At 41.9% G+C, this 27,107-nt stretch overlaps 1 pseudogene across 1 annotated transcript in view; it reads right to left on the reverse strand.

The window, feature by feature from the left end:
- Positions 1-2,629: 2,629 nt before the first annotated feature.
- The window catches only part of LOC113177577 (uncharacterized), a 31,752-nt pseudogene continuing 7,274 nt past the window's right edge, over positions 2,630-27,107 (reverse strand). Inside the window, exons 2-5 of the transcript XR_013343552.1 lie at positions 7,675-7,814; positions 4,505-4,631; positions 3,982-4,027; positions 2,630-3,459 (exon numbers count right to left, since the gene is read on the reverse strand). The product of XR_013343552.1 is annotated as an uncharacterized LOC113177577 (transcript). The remainder of the gene's footprint in view (positions 3,460-3,981; positions 4,028-4,504; positions 4,632-7,674; positions 7,815-27,107) is intronic.

Consider the following 27,107-nt stretch of genomic DNA (forward strand, 5'->3'; position numbering starts at 1 on the left):
AAGGGTAAACCCGGGCATGTCATGCACACACCCACTAAGGAAGCTGGCAGAGGCTAGCAAGCTGCTCATCTTGTCCACTGCTCTGCTCAGTGCTGTGAACAGAACCATACTCAAAAAAGCACGCCCCCAAAACCCAAACAGAGGCAAAGAATTTATCTAGAAAGATGCACACCAAATTCTGGAGGGGACCAACGATAAGATCATCAACCATTCACCTGTAGTGGAGGGGGCATGTGCACATCAGCAATCAGCACAAGCCTGGTAAGGTTTTGCATCTTGTTTGCTTTCTCAATCCCAACTCAGTACCCAGAGGTGGAAGAAAGAAGAGGAAGAGGGGCCAATCCTGGTGATGTGCACCTGCAATCCAGCAACTCAGGAGACGGAGACATGAGGATCTAAAGTTCTGAGCAACTAGGGAGACCCTGTCTCAAAAAAAACAAAAAGTGATAAGGATTTTGCTCAGTGGTAAAGCAGCCCTGGATTCAATCCCCAGTACAAAGAAAAGGAAGGAAGAGGAGGAGGGGGAGAGGGAGGCAGAGGAAGAGGTGGAGGAAGAGGAGAAAGGGGTCAGATGAGGAGGATGGAGGGGTAGGGAAGAGGGGAAGTGGGGGATGAGGAAGAGCAGAGAGTGGAGGGGGCTGGAGGAGTGCTGGAGGTGGGGGTACCTGAGGAGAGGTGAGGGAGAAGAGAGCCGGGGAGGAGGACAGAGAGAACGGCTGGGTAAGGTACTCCTCCTTCGTTTCTTGCAGGCCAATCCCTTTCTCAGTGTGCAGAAGCCAACTCTCCAGGAGAGAACGCAGGACAGAAGCCTCGGCCTTGCCCAACTGAAATCAGTGCTATACCCCCGAGTGACAGCCAAGCCAGGAGCCCGGCGTGGTCCACCCCCCGCCCCCGTAACCCCAGCGCCCGTGGTTTAACTCCCCCAACTAAATAAACCAATAAAGTCAAGCAAAAGCTGCCCAGTGCCGGGCAGCGCGGTACAGGGATGTTACCGCCACCTGCTGCCACACTGGATGGACTGGCACAGCTGGCGTCCCCAGCAGGTGCCCTGCAATAGGCACAGGGAGGACCAGGAGCCATGGGGTGGGGCGCTGGGCGATCAGGGTTGGGCGAGCAGACCTCAGACTAGGAGCGCATGGACTGGGCCCTGGGTGAGTGTCGGGGGGCTGGACTTCCCAGCCAGACACCTTGAGAGGGAACGGGAGGCAGGGGAAGCCAATGTGGGCTCGAGGGTCACCATGGCGTGGGCCTCGCCGCCCTCTGGGGGTGATAGCCACCTAGCACGGGTGGGAAATGCCCCTGCCCTGAATTCCGCGTCGTTGGAGAGGAGCGCAGGGGCCTCTTGGAGGAAAATACATGGCCTGGGATAAGTCTGCACTCTTATCGCTCTCAGGTCGCTTCATCACAGAATCTGCTGGTTCCCTTTCATCACTGTGATGGACGCATCTTGGAAACCCCTGCGGGGCATGGACACCTCTGGAGTCCGGAGCCCGGTCTAGGCACATGGAACCGTCTGTCTCACTGGGTTCCCGCCACCACTTCTAGGACCTCTGCAGGAGCAGCCCCAGCACCCTCCTACCTTTTAGCCCTGGATTTCTTCAGTCAACCTTTAGAAAAAAAATCTAGACATGGTGGTTTAACTGGGATCCTCACAAAATCCCTCTTTCACAATTCATGTTCCATAAATGCTCTGCAAGACCTCTGAGGCTTCATGACCTGTTTAAATCTGCAACTTGCTACTTATGCCGGAAGTTTTGCCCTGTATGCCTCTGCCCCTCCAGGAACAATCCATCATTCTACATTAGGTTTATGTGGAGATGTAAACACACACACACACACATACACACACACACACACTCTCTCAACAACTTTTCCATGAATACTTTCATGTTATTGAAGGTGACTGAGAATATTAAATTATTTCTCTTTGTCTCTTTATTTATTTATTTATTTATTTATTTATTTGCATTCAATGGGCTTTTCTACAATACAATTACTCTCAGGTTTAAAACAGAACCCCAAAATCAAGTCATTTCATATTTTTTTCTTTAGTAAGGATTTTTTCCTGTATAAGTTGTTTGATGTTTTAAGATGTTACTGTATCAAACAAAGGCTTTCCTACATTGTTTACATTCACAAGGCCTCTCTCCAGCATGAGTTCTTTCAAGTAAATAAAAGTGACTCAATGTAGTGAAGGATTTCCCACACTGCTTCCATTAGAAAGGCTTCTCTCTAATATGAGTTAATTCACACATTTTAAGGTAAGCAGAAGTATTGAAGGCCTTCCCACATTGTTTATGACCACAAAGCTTTTCTCTTTTATGAAATTGTTCATGTATGTGAAGGCAAGAGGAACTACTGAAGGCTTTCCCACATTGTTTACATCCATCAGGCTTTTCTGAAGAATGAGGTCTTTCATGTCTGTGAAGGTGAGAAGATCTATAGAAGGCTTTCTTCCATTATTTACACGTACCATAGGTTTTTTTTCCTTTATGAGTTCGTTCATGTGAATGAAGCTGACTGGATCTACCAAAGACTTTTTTACATTGTTTACATTCATAGGGTTTTTCTCAAGTTTGAGTTTGTTTCTGTATTTAAATGTAAAGGAAGTAGTGAAGGCTTTTCCCAATTATTTACATTAATAGGGCTTCTCGACAGTATCACTTTGTTTACGTCTTTGAAGATAAGAAGATATAGTGAAGGCTTTACCACATTACTTACATTCATAGGGCTTCTATCCAGTATGAGTTCGTTTATGTCTTTGAAGATAACAGGAACGACTGAAGGCTTTCCCACACTGCTTACATTCATAGGGCTTCTCTCCAGTATGAATTCGTTTATGTGTCTGAAGTTGAGAGGACTGAGTAAAGGCTTTTCCACATTGCATACATTCATAAGGCTTCTCTCCAGTATGAATTCGTTTGTTGCCAAAGAGAAGCAGAATAAACAAAGACTTTCCCACATTGTTTACATTCATAGGGCTTCTCTCCAGTATGAATTCGTTTATGTTGCCAAAGAGAAGTAGAATAAACAAAGACTTTCCCACATTGTTTACATTCATAGGGCCTCTCTCCAGTATGAGTTCGTTTATGTCTATGAAGGTAAGAGGAACAACTGAAGGCTTTCCCACATTGTTTACATTCATAGGGCCTCTCTCCAGTATGAATTCGTTTATGTACTTGAAGGTAAGAGGAATGACTGAAGGCTTTCCCACACTGATTACATCTGTAGGTTACCTCTCCAGTATGAGATTGTTGGTATTTTTGAAAATATATGGAACAACTGCATTCTTTTCCACATGTCAGACATTCATAAGATTCATTTACACTGTGCACTGATGCTTGTCTTTGAACACTTGTACAAGAAATTAAAGATGTTTTGTTCAGTTTAAGTTTATATGGCTTCCCTCCATTGTCCTCATTCTTAAATGCTTTCTTTGCACAGTGAGATATAACATGCCTATTGAGGAAAAAGAGATATATAAAGACTTGTCCAAATTCTGGTGATGACTAGGCTTTGGAATCTCACTAAAAGTTCTTCCACAATAAGTACCTGTTTATATTTTTCCAGAACCTACCATATGACTTCTGTAAAAACATTATATGGAAATATTATATGGCTCATTAATGCTTTTATATTCATTAGTTGATTTTCCACTTACACTATTACCAGTGTCAGGAAAAGTATTACTTTTCTGTCATGTCCAAACTGTTTGAAACTAAATGTAATGATGACTTTGTAACATTGATTCTCACAGCTAGTACCAAAATAATGGTATCAGGACAGCATTTTTCAACATTGTCAACAAACTATTTATTTTTGAAAACACTAAACATGTATCTTACATTAAAGTTCATATTTATGGTTAAATAAAAATAACTATAATTCATATCATGGGTATTTTATCTACTTGTTTGTAAAATTATAGGACATGTTACAATTCCCTCCAGACACTCTGTTTCCTCTAGCGGACAGAATTACCTTAGATCTCTCCTGGGATTTCTGTTCTCATCTTCCCATTTGTCTCCTAAAATGTAGACATGAAACAATCATTATGAATTATCAAGATTTCAGAAGAAAATTATGAGGTTAAAACTATATACAAACCTAATGCAAAAATGAAAATGAAGAAAAAGGAAAAAGAATATGGGATTTATGCTGCAGAGTGCAAGACATTAGGCCCAATATATTCCCCATGCATTATCATTCCACATTCTAAATTCATGAGAATAGAACTCCCACTTGCCAGGCCCTGGGGCCAATGCCTGTAATTCCAGCAGCTTGGGAGGCAGAGGAAGAAGGGTCTCAAATTCAAAGCCACCCTCAGAAACTGATGGAGGCCTTGTCTCTAAATACAGTGCAAAAAAAGGGATATGGATGTGGGTCAGTGATTGAACACCCATGGGTTCAATCCTTGATTTGGGAAAAAAACAATAACAACAACAAAACAATCTCCCAATTACTCAGTGTTTGGTTATATGATGAAAAAAAAAAACATCCTTACGTATAGAAGCCAGGTTGCTAAGGACTTCCTGCATCACATCTCTGTAGAGATTTTTCTGGGAAGGATCCAGCAAAGCCCACTCCTCCTGGGTGAAGTTCATAGCCACATCCTCAAAGGCCACCGAATTCTAAAGTATTCCAGAAAAGTGTAGTGCAGGCCAGGAGAGATTGACAGCATTAGGGCTCTATTCTCATCATGTAGGATATTCTCACACTTCTGTGGTCTCCAAATATTTATTCCATGATTTTGTCATCAAAACATGTACTCTTATAGTGCACTCACTTGCCCAAACAGAGGGATTCCAATTTAAGGCCTGAACTATACAGAAAAGCATCAGCAGAGCAAACACACCCTTCTTGTTGTAGAGTCCAGTGAGTAAGGCATGCTGCTGGTCACCCCTAAATCCTCTGCAGGTTATCTAATACATGGAATATTGAAGGTCTCCTACTTCATGTGCAGAGAAGATCTAACATTAGTATCCTGAGAGTACCTACCCTAAGAAGTCCCTACTGATAAAGCTGGGCTTTTTTTCTAATAGAGAGAGCTAAGGACGTGGAAGGCATCCCACCAAACTAAGCAGTAACATTGGTCATAGTGCTGAGACTGTAGGTAAACATACTCGTTACTGAACCTCCGCCTTCCTTCAGAAATCTTATTATTTTGTTCCACTGTTACCTTAGAACCTAAAGAATCACCCATCTGAAAATAAACAAGTGAAAAAACAAACCCTATACTCAAGGAGATTTGGAGCTTCCTAGTAGACAATATTTTTTTTTTAAGAGAGAGTGAGAGAAGAGAGAGAAAGAGAGAGAGAGAGAGAGAGAGAATTTTTTTTTCCTACCTTTCCGTCAAGGCCTTTCTAACTAAGCATGCCTTAACATTTTTTCATTTTCACACTGAGGTTTATTATATACCCTTGTTGAAAGCCACAGGTGAAGGGGAGAATTTTTTTTTAATATTTATTTTTTTTAGTTCTCGGCAGATACAACATCTTTGTTGGTATGTGGTGCTGAGGATCAAACCCGGGCCGCACGCATGCCAGGCGAGCGCGCTACCGCTTGAGCCACATCCCCAGCCCTCCTAGTAGACAATATTTAATCCAGGTAGTCACAATGTGTTCACTGGGGACTGAGAAAAATTAGAAGACCGCAACTTGTTTACTCCAGACCAAGTCTAAGCAAGCAGCACACAGAACAATAATTCTTAAACAACAAATTTTTAATAATACTAATAATATCAAAGCAGAATAGGGTAAATAGAAAGATGCATGTGTTGTAGGAATAACTCAGGGTCAACAAAGGTCACCTCTTTCAAATGATAGCCTTACAGAATTTTAGAAATCTCCAAAATAGACTTCATAGTGGTCAAAAAGTAATTTGCCAAGCCTAGTAGGTATAAAAAAATGTGTAACAATTGTCAACATTGTCTGAATCAGAGACTGCTGGTTTTCTAACACACAGTGAGGAGCCACACAAAAATGTTTTCTTCACAAACATGTTTGGTCACATAGGCCACACATACAGGGTTGTCTGTAGTAAGGGGACTCTGTGTGTGCAGTGATGCTGGTATAAAAAACCTAATGCACTGTCAACTGCTGGGGAGGTTTGTGGCCCAGGAACCACTGATACCACAGAGCCTAGGTGTGTAAGAGGCTGTGCCATCCAGGATCATGTGAATAGAGAGATGATTGTGCAATCATGAGGTGGCCTGGTGGAGGTCCACAGCAATCAGCAGAGTGTCTTCTGTGTCCCACCTCTGGAGGGACACAAAGCCAAAGAGTTCTCAATATGTCTCAAAATATAATGAAGTCTAAATTGAAATTCAGCAAGAGTTTTCATCAACTTGGCATGTTTTTACTATAAATAACTCTAATGTCTTTTTTCTTTTTTTGGTACTTGGTGTTGAATCCGGGGAAACTTATCCACTCAGGCACATCCCCAGAACTTTTTAATATTTAGAGAGGAACTGTTGAATAAAATGGAACAAACTATATTATATGCTGTATAAATACATCACAATGAATTCCAATATTGCATTTATCTATAAAGCAGATTATTTTAAAGTGAGAAAAACAGATAGGGTTGGTGCTGAGGGAACACAGACATGTTGGGCTCAAGGGGCAGGTAAGTTTCCTGCAGCTGGGGATCCTCCCACCTGGTCCTGCTCACTGATAGTCTCCATGATCACCCTCCCAGGAGACCTTGATTCCACTGTGTGAAGCTTTTCAGGTTTGCATAGCACTGCACTGGGGTGGGTGATTCAGTTTTTGATCCTTCACAACTTGTGATAGAAATCACTGCTCACCTGGCTCCTCAGTACCAGCATCTACAGGCTGTCTACCTGTCTCCAAGAAAGCAGAACAGGGCTCTGAGGAGACAATGTCCCAAGGAGGCAGCAGTCTAGATGAGGCCTGTTACAGGAGATTCCTCAATTCCAAGGCCCCCAGCTGCTCCTCTGAGAGGCTGCACCCCAAAACTCATGCTGTCCTCTAGGAGGAGCTGACCCAGGCTGAAATTCCCTGCACCTGCAGGACACAGGCCAACTGTGGGCACCTTGTGGCAGCCCCAGGAAAGGCCAGGATAGCGGCTCAGGACACAAGCCTTTGCAAAGTGTCCAAAGAGAACCTGTGCCCAAAGATATTAAGGTATCTGTCCTGGGAAAACCAAGGACAGACCCAAGAATTTCCACAGTTGAGCTCCACAAGACTTTTCTACTTTGCCCTCGTGGCAGATATTCACAAACAAGAAAGAAATTTTCAGTGAAAAATTGATAATTAAAATACTATGCCCACTTGAATGTAGTGAGGGAACAGATGATGATGCTGTGAACTGGAGGAGGAGCTGGAGTCTGGAAAGGCGTAGACAGGGTACAAGATTAGGGGTCTACCACCAGCCCTAAGAGGGGCTAGGCTGTGAGAGGAAAGGGAACTTGAGACCCTGTTTTCCACACATGTGGAAGATGGGGTGGGAAAGGTGAGTGACTCCTGGGGTAAAAGTGGGGACAGTGACCCCCTCGACCAATAACTTTGCACATAGAAAGCCCATCCCCAAGTCAAAATCCCCTGAAAATTGCCTGCCTTCATTGCACACTGACAGAGTCCAGCCCCAGCTGGTTCCCACCAGTTCTAACCAGCCCACCCTCCCTAAGCAGTCCTGGCCCCACACACTCACCATTTCCTGCCTTCTGGGGAGTCCTGACTTCCTTCCTGTGGACCTCATAGCATCTTCAGGTCACAGGGAGACAGATCTGAGCCAGAGCCACTTGGGCCTCACACAGCAGAGAAGACACAGTCCTGGAGATGGATTCTGACCTGCGCAGGGTGAGAGATGAAGGCCTCTGAGACTGTGGAAGGCCCCCTCTCCCACCAGCTGCCTGCTGACTGGCCAGGGCTCCACAAGACCCCTCTCTCACCCCAGCCACATATGCACATATGGGGTTGTGAGTGATAGAAGATGTCGCAGACTCCTGGATAAAGAAACCCAGAAAAACTGAATCTTGGCAAAAGCCCTTTTCAGGAAAATTTCCTCACTGCAAAGGGACCTATCCTAGTGAGGGGCGGGGGAAATATCCTTTTAGGCAGAAGTGACCCTGGCTTTCCAAACCAGGCCCTGTTTTCTCTCTGCTCTCAGGAGGCCCTTTCTGCATCTTGTGATGGACACAGTCACAAGCTTGTGTGAGGAATTACATACTTGGTGTGAAGACAGCCAACCTTACTGACCTAGGAGAAGATGGGTGTCAGGTCAGGCCTGACTGGAAATGAAGCAGAGAGACTTGCATCACTTGGGAAGAGCCTGCAGCTACATGGCCAAGGCTACCTCCCATTTTAACTCTGTCAATTCATTTTTCCATCAAGAAAATTGAAATAGAACAAGGAAATATAATTAAGTGCATGCAAAATTTGGTATATGGCAATAAAAGCAATTAAGATTAAAGAGCAAACGATTAAACTAGCTCAGATAAGGAGCCTGCTTCACCCATAGTTCAGAATAAACCCTACTTGCAGTGGGGTAAACACATTCCCATGTTGGGAGCCAGACTGATTGCTGAAATATGGTCCTGACCGAACACACCAAGGACACTCACTGCCACAGGGCCACGGCACATTCCCCAAATCCAATCCCTCCTCTGTGCTCCTCCTTCACTGATCAGACACCATCACTCAGACTCTAGGGTGAGAACTGTTAGTAAAATGCCCAGGTTCCCTTTATTTGCATAGTAAGCCTTTACTAGCCTGTTTGGGATATCCCCATGACCGTTCCTGTGCTCAATGTATTTTTTTTAAAGCTGTAAGAGGGAGGCATTTTTTTTTTTAATCAACCCCTTCAACAAACTTTTCCAGGAAAAAGGGCATTTTCTACCTAATAACCATTTGATGATGTTCCCTTACCCTCCAGTGATTCTTAAATCCACAGAACAGAGGAGTGTACAGGTGTTTTGTTTTGGTTTGGTTTGGTTTGGTTTTGGGTTTTTTTTTTTCCCATCTTCTTCTTCTTCCACCCCCTTTTGGTCGGTTTTCAGAATTAGAAAATATATAGTGCAGTGAGAAGATCAGTAAATGCCCTTAACTCTGAATTCTCCTGGGTCTCTGGCACAGTGCAACTGAGAACTCTAGGACCTGCCACTCCAGCCACCATGAGGATTGGCAGGTCCAGGTGTTGAGAGTTGATGTGACAGATTGACAGAAGCTCATGGAGAGAGGTCTCCAAAAACCCAGATGGAAGGAAGCTTCGATCTCAACAGTATTGCCAGGTTCATCACTAGTTTGCATCCTGGGAATTAAGATAAGTTTGACCCACAGATGATCAAGAAAAAGGGCTGGGCTGGGGATGTGGTTCAAGCGGTAGGTAGTGCGCTCGCCTGGCATGCTTGCGGCCCAGGTTCAATCCTCAGCACCACATACAAACAAAGATGTTGTGTCTGCCGAAAACTGAAAAATAAATATTAAAAATTTTTTTAAAAGATGGGAGAGAAGATGTCGGCGAATGGAGTGCTTCACCCCAGTGTACCGCATCACTGTGCGGGTGAATGACGAGTTAGAACGGCCAAAAGCTATCTTCTTAGGAATTTCCAGCAAAATTGGGGTGCACTGAAACCTAGAGGAAGGATTTCCATGGCCCAAGGATCGGTTTCTGGGGCTCAACCGCGAGTGAACTGTCCACCCAGAGATTCAAGCTGTTTGTTCAGCGGCCCGCCCCGATGCTGGGAAGCAGCATGCTAGCAACGCAGAGAAACGGTGCTGCAGATTCTATGGGCTCCTGCCAGCTGTGCCCTCACTATGCTCTGGGCTGAGTTCTGGGTTTGAGACGGGGGAAGGAAGCGGTCCAGTTCTGTCCTCCACACAGGTCAGCCCACTGAGGAAGCCAGCAGCCACCATCTTGGAGAGCTGACGTCACCATCGCCAGTTTTCGACAGATTGCAGCTCATTCAGCGATAGAACAGGTTTGTGTCATTTAGACCATCTCCCATAGAGCGGGGAAATCGCATAAAATCTCTCCCCAGCTTTCCAGGGGCATGATTAACAAAGTAAGCGTAAATAGAGGTGTGGGGAAAGGTAAAGGCACCTGACCTCCAACTCCCCCCTCCCACCAGTGGCTAAAAACAAACCTGTCTTGCCAGCTCTAGGAGGAGGGGCTAGCAGAGGGAATCAACACAATAAGGTGCCGGTTCCCAAAAGCTGCGCTCCACGTCCAGAAAACTGCAGGCACAGAGTATAGCTTAAACTGCTGAGAGGTATCACACTGGGAAAGGCCTGGCTGGCAGAAGAAGCCAGGGGACTAGAAACCAGGAATAAACCTAAGCTCAGGTTTTAAGAGACATGGAGTGGGGGGAGCAGCCTCACACGGATTGTTTCCTACAGCCAGAGGGCAAAATCTTGGCCCGGAAGGCACAGCACCACCTACTAGAAGCGAAGAAAATAGAAGCCTAACAGTGTCCCTTTTTTCTTTTCTTTTTTTAAAATTTTTTTTAATTTTTTTAATTTTAATTTTTTTCTTTTCTATAATTATATTATTATTTTTTAAAAGCAATTTTAATTTTACTGCATTTTATTATTATTTTTATTATCATTTCTTTTTCTTCTCTATTCTTTTCTCTTTCTTTCCTCTCTCCCTCTCTCTTTCTAGGTTTGCTTCCTTACCTTTTCCCCATCTTTCCTCTTAAGCATGACTACCCAGATTATGTACAACTTACTAAATGCAAATAGACAAATACTACGAATCAGTCCATAGTCCGCCTAAGCCCTTAACTACCCCCAAGTACTCCTGTCTATTCTCTTGTTAATACCCGCCTGCATTTGAGCAACCCCCCAACGTAGCTAACATATACTAACCTCCATACCATCAAATCACCCGACCTCAACATAAAATCCTAAGTTCAAACCTCAATTCTATACATGCCATCAAATTCTGTAGGCCTCATTAATGAAACTAATGAATTTACTGTAAATCACAATTAAATCCAACATCTCTAAACATTGTCTCCCAACACAAAGCAGAGATATTGGAACTATAAAAACCAAAACAAATTTAAAGAAGAAAACAGAAACACAGCAGTCAAACAGAGTTGGAAAGTAACGTGAGCACCATGAAAAAAACAAGGGAAAAAAGGATTACAAACGATGCAGGACAACTTAAATTCACAGGAGAACCTAGAGGCATCAGAAAAATGGACAGAGAAAGAACTCAAGGCATACCTGACTCAGATGGAATGGAATCTTAGAGAAGACATTAGACAGCAAGTCCAAACAATGAAAGTATACTTTCAAAACGAATTACATAGGCAAATTCAAATGGCAAAGAACAAGCTCTACCAGGAGATAGAGATTTTTAAAAAAATCAAACAGTAATCCTAGAAATGCAGGAAACCATAAACCAAATTAAAAACTCAAATGAGAATATTACAAATATTACAAATAGACTAGAAAATGAAGACAAAGTTTATCAACTTGAAAAGAATATAGTCAACACAGAAAGGAAGCTAAGAAATCACCAGCAATCTATCCAAGATATATGGGATGTCATAAAAAAAAAAAACTTGAGAGTCATCAGGATAGAAGAGGGTATAAAGGTTCAAACCAAAGGAATGAACAATCTATTGAATGAAATAATCCTAGAAAACTTCCCAGATATGAAAGATGGAATGGATTGCCAAATCCTGGAAGCCTACAGGACCCAAACATACAAAACCATAATAGACCAACTCCAAGACACATAGTTATGAAGATATCCAACATACAGAACAAGGAGAGAATATTAAAAGCTATGAGAGAAAGAAGGCATATTACATTCAGGGGTAAACCAATTAGGTTAACGGCTGATTTTACATCACAGACGTTGAAAGCAAGAAGATCCTGGAACAATGTATTTCAAATGCTGAAAAATAATGGATTCCAACCAAGAATACTGTATCCAGCAAAATTAAGCTTCAGATTTGACAATGAAATTAAAATATTTCATGATAAACAAAAGTTAAAGAATTCGCAGCCAGAAAACCAGCACTGCAAGGCATTTTGAGCAAAACACTACAAGAAGAGGAATTGAAAAACAGCACCCAAAACTAACATTAGGAGGTAACTCAGTAAAGGGAAGAAAAAAAAATAACTAAAAAGGAAAAATGAGCCATATTAAAATAAATAAATAAATAAGCATGACTGGAAGTACAAACAATATATCAATAGTAACCTTAAACATTAATGGCTTAAATTCACCAATCAAGAGACAAAGGCTAGTAACCTGGATTCAAAAAAGAAATCCAACAATATGCTGCCTTCAGGAGACTCATATGATAGGAAAAGACATACACAGGTTGAAAGTGAAAGGTTGGGAAAAATCATACTACTCACATGGTCCTCGGAAGCAAGCAGGAGTCGCCATACTCATATCGAATAAAAATCAACTCCATGGGGGCTGGGGATGTGGCTCAAGCAGTAGCGTGCTCGCCTGGCATGCTTGCAGCCCAGGTTCGATCCTCAGCACCACATACCAACAAAGATGTTGTGCCCGCCGAGAACTAAAAAATAAATATTAAAATCTCTCTCTCTCTCTCTCTCTCTTTCTCTCTCTCTCTCTCTCTCTCTCTCTCTCTCTCTCTCTCTCTCCTCTCTCCTCTCTCACTCTGTATTTAAAAAAATATCAACTTCAAATCTAAGTTAATCCAAAGGGATAAAGAAGGACACTATATACTGTTAAAAGAAACCATCCACCAACAAGACATAACAATTATCAATATGTATGCACCAAACACTGGTGCTGCAACATTCATAAAACAAACTCTCCTCAAGTTCAAGAGTTATATAGACCAGAACCTTAGCCATGCTAACGAAGAGAAGAAGAGAGAGAACTCAAATTACCAACATACTGGATGAAAAAGGCAATATCACAACGGACACTACAAAAATACAGAAGATAATTAGAAAGTATTTTGAAACCCTATATTCCAATAAAATAGAAGATAGTGAAGATATCAATAAATTTCTTAAGTCATATGATTTGCCCAGATTGAGTCAGGAAGATACACACAATTTAAACAGACCAATAATGAAGGAGGAAATTGAAGAAGCCATCAAAAGACTACCAACCAAGAAAAGCCCTGGACCGTATGGATATACAGTGAAGTTTTACAAAACCTTCATAGAAGAATTAATACCAAAACTTTTCAAGTTATTTCAAGAAATAGAAAAAGAAGGAGATCTTCCAAATTAATTCTATGAGGCCAACATAACCCTGATCCCGAAACCAGACAAAAACACTTCAAAGAAAGAAAACTAGGGCTGGAGATGTGGCTCAGCGGTAGCGCGCTCGCCTGGCATGCGTGCGGCCCGGGTTCGAGCCTCAGCACCACATACCAACAGGGATGTTGTATCCGCCGAGAACTAAAAAAATAAATATTAAAAAATTCTCTCTCTCTCTCCTCTCTCACTCTCTCCTAAAAAAAAAAAAAAAAAAAAAAGAAAGAAAACTACAGACCAATATCTCTAATGAACATAGATGCAAAAATCCTCAATAAAATCCTGGCGAATCGAATACAAAAGCATATCAAAAAAAAAAAATTGTGCACCATGATCAAGTAGGATTCATCCCTGGGATGCAAGGCTGGTTCAATATACGGAAATCAATAAATATTATTCACCACATCAATAGACTTAACCACATGATCATCTCGATAGATGCAGAAAAAGCATTCGACAAAGTACAACATCCCATTATGTTGAAAACTCTAGAAAAACTAGGGATAACAGGAACTTACCTCAACATCTTAAAAGCTATATATGCTAAGCCTCAGGCTAGCATCATTCTGAATGGAGAAAAACTGAAGGCATTCCCTCTAAAATCTGGAACAAGACAGGGATGCCCTCTCTCACCAATTCTATTCAATTTAGTTCTTGAAATACTATCCAGAGCAATTATACAGACAAAAGAAATTAAAGGCATAAAAATAGGAAAAGAAGAACTTAAATTATCACTATTTGCAGATGATATGATACTATATCTAACAGACCCAAAAGGGTCTACAAAGAAACTACTAGAGTTAATAAATGAATTCAGCAAAGTGGCAGGATATAAAATCAAAACACATAAATCAAAGGCATTCCTGTATATCAGTGACAAATCTTCTGAAATGGAAATGAGGACAACCACCCCATTCACAATATCCTCAAAAAAAATAAAATACTTGGGAATCAACCTAACAAAGGGGGTGAACGATTTATACAATGAAAACTACAGAACCCTAAAGAGAGAAATAGAAGAAGATCTTAGAAGATGGAAAAATATACCCTGTTCATGGATAGGCAGAACTAACATCATCAAAATGGCGATATTACCCAAAGTTCTCTATAGGTTTAATGCAATGCCAATCAAAATCCCAAGGGCATTTCTTGTAGAAATAGATAAAGCAATTATGAAATTCATATGGAAAAACAAAAGACCCAGAATAGCAAAAGCAATTTTAAGCAGGAAGTGTGAGTCAGGCGGTATAGCAATACCAGATTTCGAACTATACTACAGAGCAATAGTAACAAAAACAGCATGGTACTGGTACCAAAACAGGCGCGTGGACCAATGGTACAGAACAGAGGACACAGAGACCAATCCACAAAATTACAACTTTCTTATATTTGATAAAGGGGCTAAAAGCATGCAATGGAGGAAGGATAGCATCTTCAACAAATGGTGTTGGGAAAACTGGAAATCCATATGCAACAAAATGAAACTGAATCCCTTTCTCTCACCATGCACAAAAGTTAACTCAAAATGGATCAAAGAGCTTGATATCAAATCAGAGACTCTGCGCCTGATAGAAGAAAAACTTGGCTCCGATCTACATATTGTTGGGTCAGGCTCCAAATTCCTTAATAGGACACCCATAGCACAAGAGTTAATAACTAGAATCAACAAATGGGACTTACTCAAACTAAAAAGTTTTTCTCAGCAAGAGAAACAATAAGAGAGGTAAATAGGGAGCCTACATCCTGGGAACAAATTTTTACTCCTCACACTTCAGATAGAGCCCTAATATCCAGAGTATACAAAGAACTCAAAAAATTAAACAATAAGAAAACAAATAACCCAATCAACAAATGGGCCAAAGACCTGAACACACACTTCTCAGAGGAGGACATACAATCAATCAACAAGTACATGAAAAAATGCTCACCATCTCTAGGAGTCAGAGAAATGCAAATCAAAACCACCCTAAGATACCATCTCACTCCAGTAAGATTGGCAGCCATTATGAAGTCAAACAACAACAAGTGCTGCAAATTGGTGTAGCCAATTTGGAAAGCAGTATGGAGATTTCTGGGAAAGCTGGGAATGGAACCACCATTTGACCCAGCTATTGCCCTTCTCAGACTATTCTCTGAAGACCTTAAAAGAGCGTACTACAGGGATACTGCCACATCGATGTTCATAGCAGCACAATTCACAATAGTTAGACTGTGGAACCAACCCAGATGCCCTTCAATAGATGAATGGATAAAATAAATGTGGCATTTATACACAATGCAGTATTACACAGCACTAAAAAATGACAAAATCCTGGAATTTGCAGGGAAATGGATGGAGTTAGAGCAGATTATGCTAAGTGAGGCTAGCCAATCCCTAAAAAACAAATGCCAAGTGTCTTCTTTGATATAATGAGAGCAACTAAGAACAGAGCAGGGAGGAAGAGCAGGAGGAAAATATTAACATCAAACAGAGACATGAGGTGGGAGGGAAAGGGAGAGAAAAGGGAAATTGCATGGAAATGGAAGGAGACCCTCATTGTTATATAAAATTACATATAAGAGGTTGTGAGGGGAATGGGAAAAAAAACAAGGAGAGAAATGAATTACAGTAGATGGGGTAGAGAGAGAAGATGGGAGGGGAGGGGAGGGGGGATAGTATAGGATAGGAAAGGTAGCAGAATACAAGAGTCATTAATATGGCATCATGTAAAAATGTGGATGTGTAACCGATGTGATTCTGCAATCTGTATTTGGGGTAAAAAATGGGAGTTCATAACCCACTTGAATCTAATGTATGAAATATGATATGTCAAGAGCTTTGTAATGTTTTGAACAACCAATAAAAATTTTTTTTTAAAAAAAGTGCCTCATTTCCTTATGCTACCAGGACTCACCTCAGTAATCACTGCCATGAAAGGAGAAGGCCTTAAGGAATCACCTACTAAGGGAGAGAAATCAGGGGGACCCACTAAACCTCCATCTCCTGCTGGTATCTATCAGCAGTATCGGCAGTCCTCCTGCCCTCCAAACCCTGGCCCCAAAGGCACATCAAACATACCACCTCTACAGGTGATGGCAAGGGGAGGATTTGGACCAGTTAGAGCACAAGCACCTTTCTCCGTACAAGACTTAAAACAGGTAAGAATAAATCTAGGAAGGTTTTTCAAAGATCCAGAAAAAAAATATATTGAGGCATTTCAGACCAAAGGACAGGTGTTCAACCTCACCTGGAAAGAAATAATGCTATTACTTAACCAAAAGTTAACTTCCAATGAGAAGGAGGTACCCTAAAAGTAGCTAAAGAGATAGGGGATGGCCTTCTTATTCATGACCCAGCAGCACCAACTAGAAACAAACCTAATTATCCATCTCAAGCACAAGCAGCTGCCAGAACAATCTGGACTAAGATCTGAGTGATGAACAGAATGCCTGGAATATTAGTCATTTCCGGATGATCATCACTGATGCCCTCAGGAAAAATCAAAGAAAAGCCCAGTAATGTTTCCAAGGTCAATGAAATTGTACAAGGCCCTCAGGGAAGTCCCCCTATTTGCATGGAGAGACTTGGAGGCAGTAAGTTGCCTCCAAGCTGGCCCTCCGTGGATCCTGAATCCATAGAGGGCCAACTACTTTTAAAGGATACATTTATCATTCAGTTGGCCCCAGACATTTAGAGGAAATTACAAGAACTGGCATATGGCCCTGGTTTATCCTCAGACGATATTGTCTGGCTTGCAACTTCTCTCTCTGATAGCAGAGGTCAGAAGAATAAGAATGAAAGAAAGCATAGAGACAAGAAAAAGCCTGAGAACTGGTCAGAGTCCTAAGAGGAGTGAGCTACCTGGATAAGAAAAATAGAATGGAAAGCACCTGGAGCCACAGAAGGCACTGGTTTTGTTGTGGGTAGGAGAGACATTTCAAACAGAATGCCCCCAGCAAAAACAGCAACTTCTGAACCCTGTCCTAAGTGTCAAGGTAACCATGGGGGAATGAATGTCACTGGGGGCACAAGTCTTCCAGGCTGGACTCCACACAGGTCTGACTGGGCCCCAGGTGTATTCCAAGGGCCCCCTAACTCCTGTCACCCATGAGCTGCATGGGGAGCCAAGAGGTCCGTTTCCTCTCTGACACTGGTGCCAGCTTTTCTACTCACCTCTTGGAATTCCTGCCTGTTCCTTGAACTCACCCTGACCAGAAGACAACCCTCTCTAAAACCTTAGTGGTGCCTCATAAACTCTGATGTTGGGATTCACTCCCAACCCTGACATACCATGCCATGCAGATCATTAACCTACTAACTGCTTTGTATTATGCTTGTCAAAATCCTGTAAGCTGTAAGTTCAAGACATCCCCCTTTGAAACGTTTTGTGCTATAAAACCTTGTTCCTGGAGAGCTGGGATGCTGATCTCTAGCCTGGGGTTTTCAGGTGAGACAGTCCTGGCGGGCAGCAGTGTACACAAATACAAGCTTCCTTCAATTTGATTTAAAATTTGACTTAAAATTGGAGTTGGTGGTCTTTTCTTTGTGTCTTGGTTAAGAGATGGCTAATGCTGTTCAATACACTTGTCTAATATCTTGGGTTTTAAAATTAAATAAACTAGATCTGACATAGATAGGATTTATCATGAATGTGTTCATCAGAGGCATCTAATTAATTTACAAAGTTAAAATGCTAACCATTAAATATCATCAAGTACTCTTAACTCCTTGAATTACATAGTAGGGTCACATAATGTTAAATAACTTAAACATTATTGGTGTTTTCATAAATTTGTTTTTTAAAAAAAGGTTTAACATCGTTTTGTGTGAATTATTTACTCTTTCTCTTAGTAAAGAGTCAAAACTCCCAAAAGGTATGATTCTATATACCAAGGGTCCAAGTTTCAACTGCATTTCAATTAGAGTACTATAAATAAAAAAGTATTTCATCTTATTAAAATGAAGTTATTTCTCTAAATTCATAAATTTACAAGGATTTTAGAGTCTGTATTTTTTAATAGGGAATGAGTTTAATTTTTTTAATATCTTTATTTTATTTATTTATTTTTATATGGTGCTGAGGATCCAACTCAGGGCCACACATGTGCTAAACAAGCGCTCGGCCACTGAGCCACAGACCCAGCCCCTAGAGTCTGTATTTTTAAAAGGGGGTCAATGGATTGGATAGAGGGAAAAAAGAAGTTTCTAGGTATAAAAATATATTAAGTAGAAAAAAATAAAATGTTTTCTTTCTGGAAAAGAAAGTCTCTTTGTAGTAAAGTTGTAATACATCTAAGTAAACAACAAAAGCATCAAAATATGTGATAAAAAGGTCTGTGTGAATTTTGAAGTGCAGGGAAATTTTAAAATGTTCGTGTATAACCGAAGTGGTTTTATATAAATAACACAATCATGGGCTGGGGTTGTGGCTCAGTAGCAGAGTACTCACCTAGCACACGCAAGGTGCTAGGTTCGCTCTTCAGCACAACATAAAAATAAATAAAATAAAGTTGTTGTTTCCAACTATAACTAAAAATACATATATATTTTAAAAATAACACAATCAGTTAAAGCTATTCAAGGTTTTCACTAGGGTCAAATATTAATGTACTCATATAGACCAAAGTTTAATATGTGTTGAAATGACAAGAATTTCTTAAATTAAGAGAAATTAATTTATTCTTAACATTGTGTCTGTTAAGTTTTATTCTTTAGAGCAACTATCTCAGAAGTAGGGTCTGTACAACTCCGATTAAAGAACTGTTATTCTAGTATATTGTATTATGTTACAGAGACTAAATTATTCTTTAAAAGCTAAATTTGGTTGATAGAAAAACATCAATGTAATTGTGGTGCTACTACTCTTATTTGTATATTGAATGTGTTTATACCTTCCAGGTATACAAGTCTTTAAAGTAGAAAGTTTAAAAGACCATGTTGGGCTGGGGATGTGGCTCAAGCGGTAGCGCGCTCGCCTGGCATGCGTGCGGCCCGGGTTCGATCCTCAGCACCACATACCAACAAAGATGTTGTGTCCGCCGAGAACTTATAAATAAATATTAAAAATTCTCTCTCTCTCTCTCTCTCTCTCTCTCTCTCTCTCCTCTCTCACTCTCTCTTTAAAAAAAAAAAAAAAAAAAAAAGACCATGTCATCCAGCTGGTGTTCTCCAACTAAAGTTGTCTGTAGGGCTGGGGATGTGGCTCAAGCGGTAGCGAGCTCGCCTGGCATGCGTGCGACCCGGGTTCGATCCTCAGCACCACATACCAACAAAGATATTGTGTCCGCCGAGAACTAAAAAATAAATGTTAAAAATTCTCTCTCTCTCTCTCTCCTCTCTCACTCTCTCTTTAAAAAAAATAAATAAATAAAGTTGTCTGTAATAGTTATGTTAGACTTATAAGTAGAGCAAATTATGTTGAGGATTTGTTTATATCATTTAATGTTCGGTAATTTGACCTGTTATCAATAAGATGGATGTAAATTTCTTTGTTCCTTTTTTCACTGGGGTAAAAAGATTAAATGCATTTTTCAAAGAAAATGAGAGCCTGATCTACTTAAAGGTTAATATTGTGACACATAAAAGCATTTTGCCATTTTTCCACAAAAAGTTAGAAGCTCTCTTAGCCTTTCTTTGATTCATGTTTTACATGAATGTCACACTGTATCAGCTACTATTCACATAGACTTAAAAAACAATGTTTGCAAACTTCATAAAATGCTATTGAAGAAAGAGGCAAAGATCAGCTTCAGAACTAGAACACATTACTCAAGATTTGTAAAGACTTCCACCATACCAGAGACATGGCTCTATTTCTTATTCAGTACATGTTAGAATTACCCCAAACTAGGCCAGACTCAAGTTCATTTCAACTTGTGTTCAATTGACTTTGGTGTAAAGATTACTGTGATCTCAAACATAGGATATAATGAAAATGTCAGCCAAGGTTCAAGAAATTTGTACAAACTAAACATGTTTTTACTCTTGTTAATTTCATTTTGAATTTTCCTTGGAAACTTTAAATGTTATTTGTTTTAAATGACTTACAGAAGTACAAATTTCAATATAACAACCTAAGTTAATTTGAGATACTAGGCCACCATCTGTAGACAGATAGTATATAATGCTAACTTCCAGTACTAATACAGACCCCAGTTAAATAAACGGGGTAATATGATTGTGAAGTCATAAGCATTTAAGTTAAAGGCCAGCACTGTTACTTTAAGACTGGTGAGACAAGCTTGCTGAATGTTTAAGACCAAGGCTTAAAGATTAAGGTTGAAGTAACAGGGCCAGGAACAACAGTATTTGGCTCTTGCCCTCGGAGTTAGCTTACAACTGTGGAACCCGGGAACTTCCCCAAGAGCTTTCCACTCTAGGCTAAATGAATTCCCAAGGGCGGCGGGGAGTGGGGCGGGTGGTCACTGAAAAAACAAAAAGGCAGCCAGTGCACTTGCTCAAAGAGGAGGGTCACTGGAGAAGAAGGACATCCCTGATGCTTCCAAGGAAGCCACATCATCAAGGGGACCCAGGCACCCAGCAGATGGCACTAAAAGAACTAAAAAGCTGCTCTCAAGTTCCCCAAGAAAGACCCTTTTGAGAACTCAGCTGACCCTAAACAACAGATTGGGAAAAGGTCAATTTGACCAGCTGGATCTTAACTATGTAGCAAAACAGTTAAAGACCAAAGCACAGTCATCTCTGGGTATTTAAAAGAAGAAACAATAGTTACTTTTTTTTTTTTCTTTCTCAGGTGCTGGGATTGAACCCAGGGCCTTATTCATGTAAGGTAGGCACTCTATCAACTGAGGTATACCCTCAGCCCTAACAGTTTATTTGATGGACTTTCACATGTACACCTGTCAGCCACACACCAAGGATAAGCAAGACTGGAGTCTACACACAAGAGGTTCCAGAAGATGTACCTGATAACTGTCAAGTGAAACTCCCAGAGTCAGAAATTTTGTTGTTTGTTGTTGCTGTTCACTCCCTGTCGCGACAGGGAGTGAACTCAGAGGTACTCGATGTGAGCATGGCTTTAGGCGTGAGCCTAAGCAACTCCATCTTAAAAACTCCAGTTTAAAACCTGCAGTCTCACCAGGCACACCTAAGGAGCCCTCCAGTGTGGCCCTTAGGCACAAACAAGTCACTTCCCCTCACCCCATAAGCAGAGCAAAGCCTCTGGCAGGTTGTCCTCCCCTGATAAGAGGGAAAGGTGAGAAGATCAGGGGGAGACCACCAGACCAGGTGTTTCTAACCCCGGGGTAAATGATGTTATGGAGAAATCCAGTTGTAGCTGCCAAGGATTGAAAGGGGAATCAAAGGCCCCCAAATATAGTATAAATAATAGAGCAGATGAATAGACATTCAGCCAGCCAAAACAAGGATGCACTCAAGCTGGAGAGCCTGAAGAGGATCTGGACTGACATCCATCACTTGTCATCGTTTGCCTGATCCTCTGCATGATCCTCACAGCTCTCAGAGTCTACAGCCACATCTTGACTCTGGTGAAAGCCGCAACTTCTCTCTACCTCTCCTCAGCTGGCCATCAGCTCCACCCCAGGAAAAGCCTGGCTTGGCTCCTGACCTGATCACCCTGGTGTGAGTGAGTGTGCATCTGCTGGATTTAAAGCCTAACGCTTGAGTTTTTGACCTGACACTTGAACTTAGCACACAGAGGGAATGTCTGTCATTAGCCTGTCAAGATTAAGTGTGTTTGCAGTGCTTAGAATTAATCTAGAACTGTTTGCTGTGAGTTAATTAATCTAGAATTGTTTGCTATGAATTCTGTATGTCTATGGCAGTGTCTAGCATTAAAAATTGTCATTTTCTTGATTAAAAACCTATAGAGTAAAATGGTATTGAGTCATTTGAGTGAACAAAGTATTGAAAAGGGCAGAAGCATGTGGACATTCTTTATTTCTCCCCTCTACTGCATATGTCACAACTTTGCTCCTCACGACACTCAACCACTGAGCCACACCCCCAGCCCTCTTTTGTATTTTACTTAGAGACAGGGTCTCACTGAGTTGCTTAATGCCTTGGATGTTACTGAGGCTGGTTCTGAACTTGAGATCCTCCTGCCTCAGCCTCCCCAACTGCTGGGATTACATTTGTGTGCCATCTCAGCTGGCAGAAGTTTTTACTCAGTTTAAGGCCTACAGATCTGCCTAATCTCTAACATAGGTAGGTTTATTCGATATTTGCTTGTATAAATACCTAGCCCTAAGTGACAGAAATAAAGGAATCTCTATTAAACACAGAGGTTATGCCAATAAAATGATATCCTACAAAACTCAGATGACATTAAGTAGCTTCAATGTTATATTTAACTTTCTAATTAACTCTGGCAATTTTAAAGATTCCCAGGTAAGGCCTGTCCTGTCTTGCCTTATCTGGGGACAACTTATTAGCTCTTACACCTTCTGGTGAGAGATTTTTTATTTCTATTCTTCATGATATTCATTGATGTGTTCCAGATGCCATAACACTTCCTTTGCCATTAATCTCATTTCAGCACTCATGTTTTTTGTTTCTCCCTCACAGAAGCACCCACCCCAGATGATGTTACAACCTTTGAAAGGGTAAAGTTTCTAAGCTGGAAAGCTTGAATGTAAAAGATTAGGTATTATTAAATTCCTCTGTTACACCCAGATTCCTGAGATAGTTAAAACAATGCCCTACTGGCCATTTAGCCTAGGGCAGTTCCTCACAGGGCCCCGAACCAATCAGTTTGAATGTGTAACCCGCTTACGAATGACCAATCACGGCCGGTTCCCGCCAATGAATGTGCCAATCACATCTCAGAGTTGTTGTAAGCTCTGCTTGACCTTTGCTCTGGGCTCTGAGCTGCGCTCCCTTCTTGAGTGGGCACAGAGTCCCAGCGCGCTGGAATGGATCCCCAATAAATCCCCTTTTGCCAATTGCATGGAGTAAGTCTCTTGTGTGTGGTCTCTCCCTCCGACGCTCCGCAGGACCCCCCCTTACACCTTTTCTTCCTGAACCAGATTTTTGCCACAGACCTCAAACCAACCTAATTTTCCAAAGGGAACTGCTTTCCCCACCCCATGAACTGCCCTCTCAGCTCAAAGCACCAAGAGCCATCATCACCAGTTTCCTCACAGCAATAAAAATTGCCTAAAAATGAGAGGGGGGAATCAACCAGGAATTAAAGACAGGCTGTCAGTGTAGATAGGTGATTAGGAGGGACAGAGAAGATGGAGGCTTGTGGTCTGGAAAGTTAGACTTTGACCAAAAGACAGCTCCCATTTTGACAAAAACAGTGAAAATATTGGGGACAGAAGGAACTGACCTCAGCATCATAAAGACCATCCCATGCAACACCACAGCGAATGGAGGAACACTGAAAGTATTTCCTCTAAAATCTGGACAAGGATATCCACTCACACATTCTTATTCTTTTTTTAAAAAAAAAAAAAAAAAGAGAGAGTGAGAGAGAGGAGAGAGAGAGAGAGAATTTTTAATATTTATTCTTTAGTTCTCGGCAGACACAACATCTTTGTTTGTTTGTGGTGCTGAGGATCGAACCCGGGCCGCACGCATGCCAGGCAAGCGCGCTACCGCTTGAGCCACATCCCCAGCCCACACATTCTTATTCAATAAGAGCCAGAGTAATTAAGCAAGAGAAGGAAATAGGAAAGAAGTCAAATCACCACAGTTTATAAGTGACAGGATCTTAACTGACAAGGTCCACAAAGCTGCACCAGAAGACTGTTAGAGCTAATAAAAAAATTCACCAAACTAGTGGGTTACAAAATAAACATGGGCACACTGCCAAAGGCGCCCCACGGATTCAATGAAATCTCATCAAAATACTAAATACTTCAGCAACAAAAACGGCTTGGTGGGCTGGGGATGTGGCTCAAGCAGTAGCGCGCTTGCCTGGCATGCGTGTGGCCCGGGTTCGATCCTCAGCACCACATACAAACAAAGATGTTGTGTCCACCGAGAACTAAAAAATAAATATTAAAAATTCTCTCTCTCTCTCTCTCTCTCTCTCTCTCTCTCTCTCTCTCTTAAAAAAAAAAAAAAGAAATGGCTTGGTGCTAGTTTTAGTCAGCTTTTTCACTGCTGTGACTAAATTTAGCACCCGACCAGAAAAACTCTAGGAGGAAAAGTTTATTTGAGGGCTTGGTTTCAGAGGTCTTAGTCCACAGAAGGCTGACCAACTCCTGGGGGCACCAGGTAAAGCAGAACACCATGGAAGGAGATGTGGCAGGGAGCAGCCTATATTTGATCAGGAAGCAGAGAAAGAGTCTCCGTTGGCCAGATACAAACGTATACCCACGTGTGGCTGGGATCTAGCTCAGTTGGCAGAGTGCCTGCCTTGCATGCACAAGGCCCTGGGTTGGATCCCCAGCACCACACATACACAAAAAAAATCTACAAAACAAATATATATCCACAGCCACACCTGAATTTCTACCTAATCTGTCCCGACCGGCAGGACATCAACGAGGGCGAACCTAGGCGGGGAGGAATGAAGGGACAAGAGACACAAGGGATGACAGCAAGACAGGAGTTCTGATCAAGGTGCAAATTTTTATTCACACAGCGGTATTTATATCCTGGGGATAGGGAAGCTCTCCTATTGGCAGTTGCTGGGCATAGGTTGTGAAACTGCAGGATCCACCCTAAACCTGGAGCCACCCTAATCCCTGAGCAAGGTCACCTTTCAACCCTAAATGCCATGAGTTATTCCTACTTGGCTATGCTCTCAGAACTAATCCAGTTACACCCTACCACTTTAGTTACCACTCAATTAACCACTATCAGGGGATTAAATCACTTATTGGGTCAAGACTCTTATAATCCAATTGTTTCTCCTCCGAACCTTCATGCACTGGCTCAGATGTGAGCTTTCAGGGGACATTTCACATCCAAACCATAACAGTACTGACATAAAAACAGGCACATGGACCAATGGTACACATTAGAAGACACAGAAACACATTTAGATACAGTTATCTGATCCTTGCAAATGTCCAAAACCAGACACTGGAGAAAACACAGCCTCTATAACCAATGGTGCTGGGGATTCAGATTACCCATATGTAGAAGAACCAAACGAGACCCTCATTCTTCATCCTGCACAAATGTCAACTACAAATGGACCAAAGACCTGGGAATCAAACCAGAAGCAATGAAATTCCTAGAAGAAAAATATAGTGTCCAGGGCACAGGGTAGCAGTGGGCATGATATGGGAGCCCCAGGCAGTGAGGACATGCAACGCCAGGAGACGGGACAGTGGACGAGGACACAGCATCCAGTACAGTTTCCAAAGGGCAATCTCTGCTCAGAGACACTGATACAGTGTTTGTGCCTAGGGAAGAAAGGCATAAGGACTGCTTTAAAAAAGAAATCAATATTTTCTTCATCATGTTCTGTCTCTTTTCCTTCCTTCTGGTGGAAATACTGTTATGCTCCAATTCAGGACCCCCAAAGACCACCAGAGACCCAAGATCGATGTAAGCAGCAAAGAGGTGTTTATTGCGAGCTACCTCGGTCCTCCGCGTGCACACACAGCAACTGGTGACGCTGAGAGGCCCCGAGCCCAGGGTTTGCAGTATTTTTATACATTTTTTTGGAGAGGGCAGGGACTTCACATAAATCATAGCAAATCATCACACACCGCGGGAAAATCAAATAACAACTCTAAAACATGATTAGCCCATTCACTGGAGGGAACAAGTTGGGGAGGGGTGATTGGTCAGAACAAAAGGGGTATTGGTTTGAACTGATTGGTTTGAGCCAAGGGGGTGTACGTGCTGAACTACATGGTTTCCCAATATGTTATCAACCACCATAAACTACTGGGAGGGTCACCTGGCATCCCAGGTATTTCCCTGTCTCATGCTGATTGGTGGCTGCTAGGGGGTTGCTATGGATTTGCACCTAGCCTGACTGAGTCAGGGACACCTGGCACAGCAGATCTCTCCTGTTATTTGTAGATAAACAACTTAACAGGGTGGGAATGTGCTTAGGAGTGCTCTGTGGGTTTTTCCAAGGACAAAGGTCATGACCCTTTCTTGGATAGGCTTTGCTCTGAGATAGAGGCTGGTTTTTCAATACCAGGCTGTTCTGAGGGATCACACGGGCACTCGGAGGTAGCTGGGCAGGCAAACATGACTTCTGCAGAGGAGCATGCTACTGAACAAAGTCTGGCAAGCGAGATTACCTGGGTGGGAAGGAAATCCACCTGCTTTGACCCTAGTGCAGCACTGACCCTTGCTCTGACTGGAGGAACTCAGGTCAAGATCCACACAATTGGCTAATTTAAAATTGTGGAGGGCAAAGGGAAGGTGTATAGGTAAGACTGGATCACTTGGGATGCTACAGTGATCCATAGGAAAAAGGAGGATTATATGTGGGGGTGTGACCAGGGCCAGGATCAGGGTCAGCATTACTGCCCACATGTGGACAAGCTGTTCATATTGGGCAGCTCAAGATGGCTACATTTTAGCCATAAGGTTTTATAACCCAAACTGGTACCACCTAACCATACATTGTAAAATTTAACTTTTTGGTTACAATAGACAAGTTTTTTGTTACATATTATAAAAATCACCACACTAAAGGGTAACTTTCTGGGCTGGGGATGTGGCTCAAGTGGTAGTGTGCTCATCTGGCTTGCATGCGGCCCGGGTTCAATCCTCAGCACCACATACAAACAAAGATGTTGTGTCCGCCGAAAACTAAAAAATAAATATTAAAATTCTCTCTCTCTCTCTCTCTCTCTCTCTCTCTCTCTCTCTCTCTCTCTCTCTCAAGAAAAAAAAATATAAAATAAAGGGTAACTTTCTTTCTTGTTTTGTTTTGGTGGTGTTGGGGATTCAACCTAGGGCTTCCGGCTCACTAGATAAGAGTTCTACCACTA

This window comes from Urocitellus parryii, chromosome 1 (assembly GCF_045843805.1).
Source record: "Urocitellus parryii isolate mUroPar1 chromosome 1, mUroPar1.hap1, whole genome shotgun sequence".
NCBI lineage: Eukaryota > Metazoa > Chordata > Mammalia > Rodentia > Sciuridae > Urocitellus > Urocitellus parryii.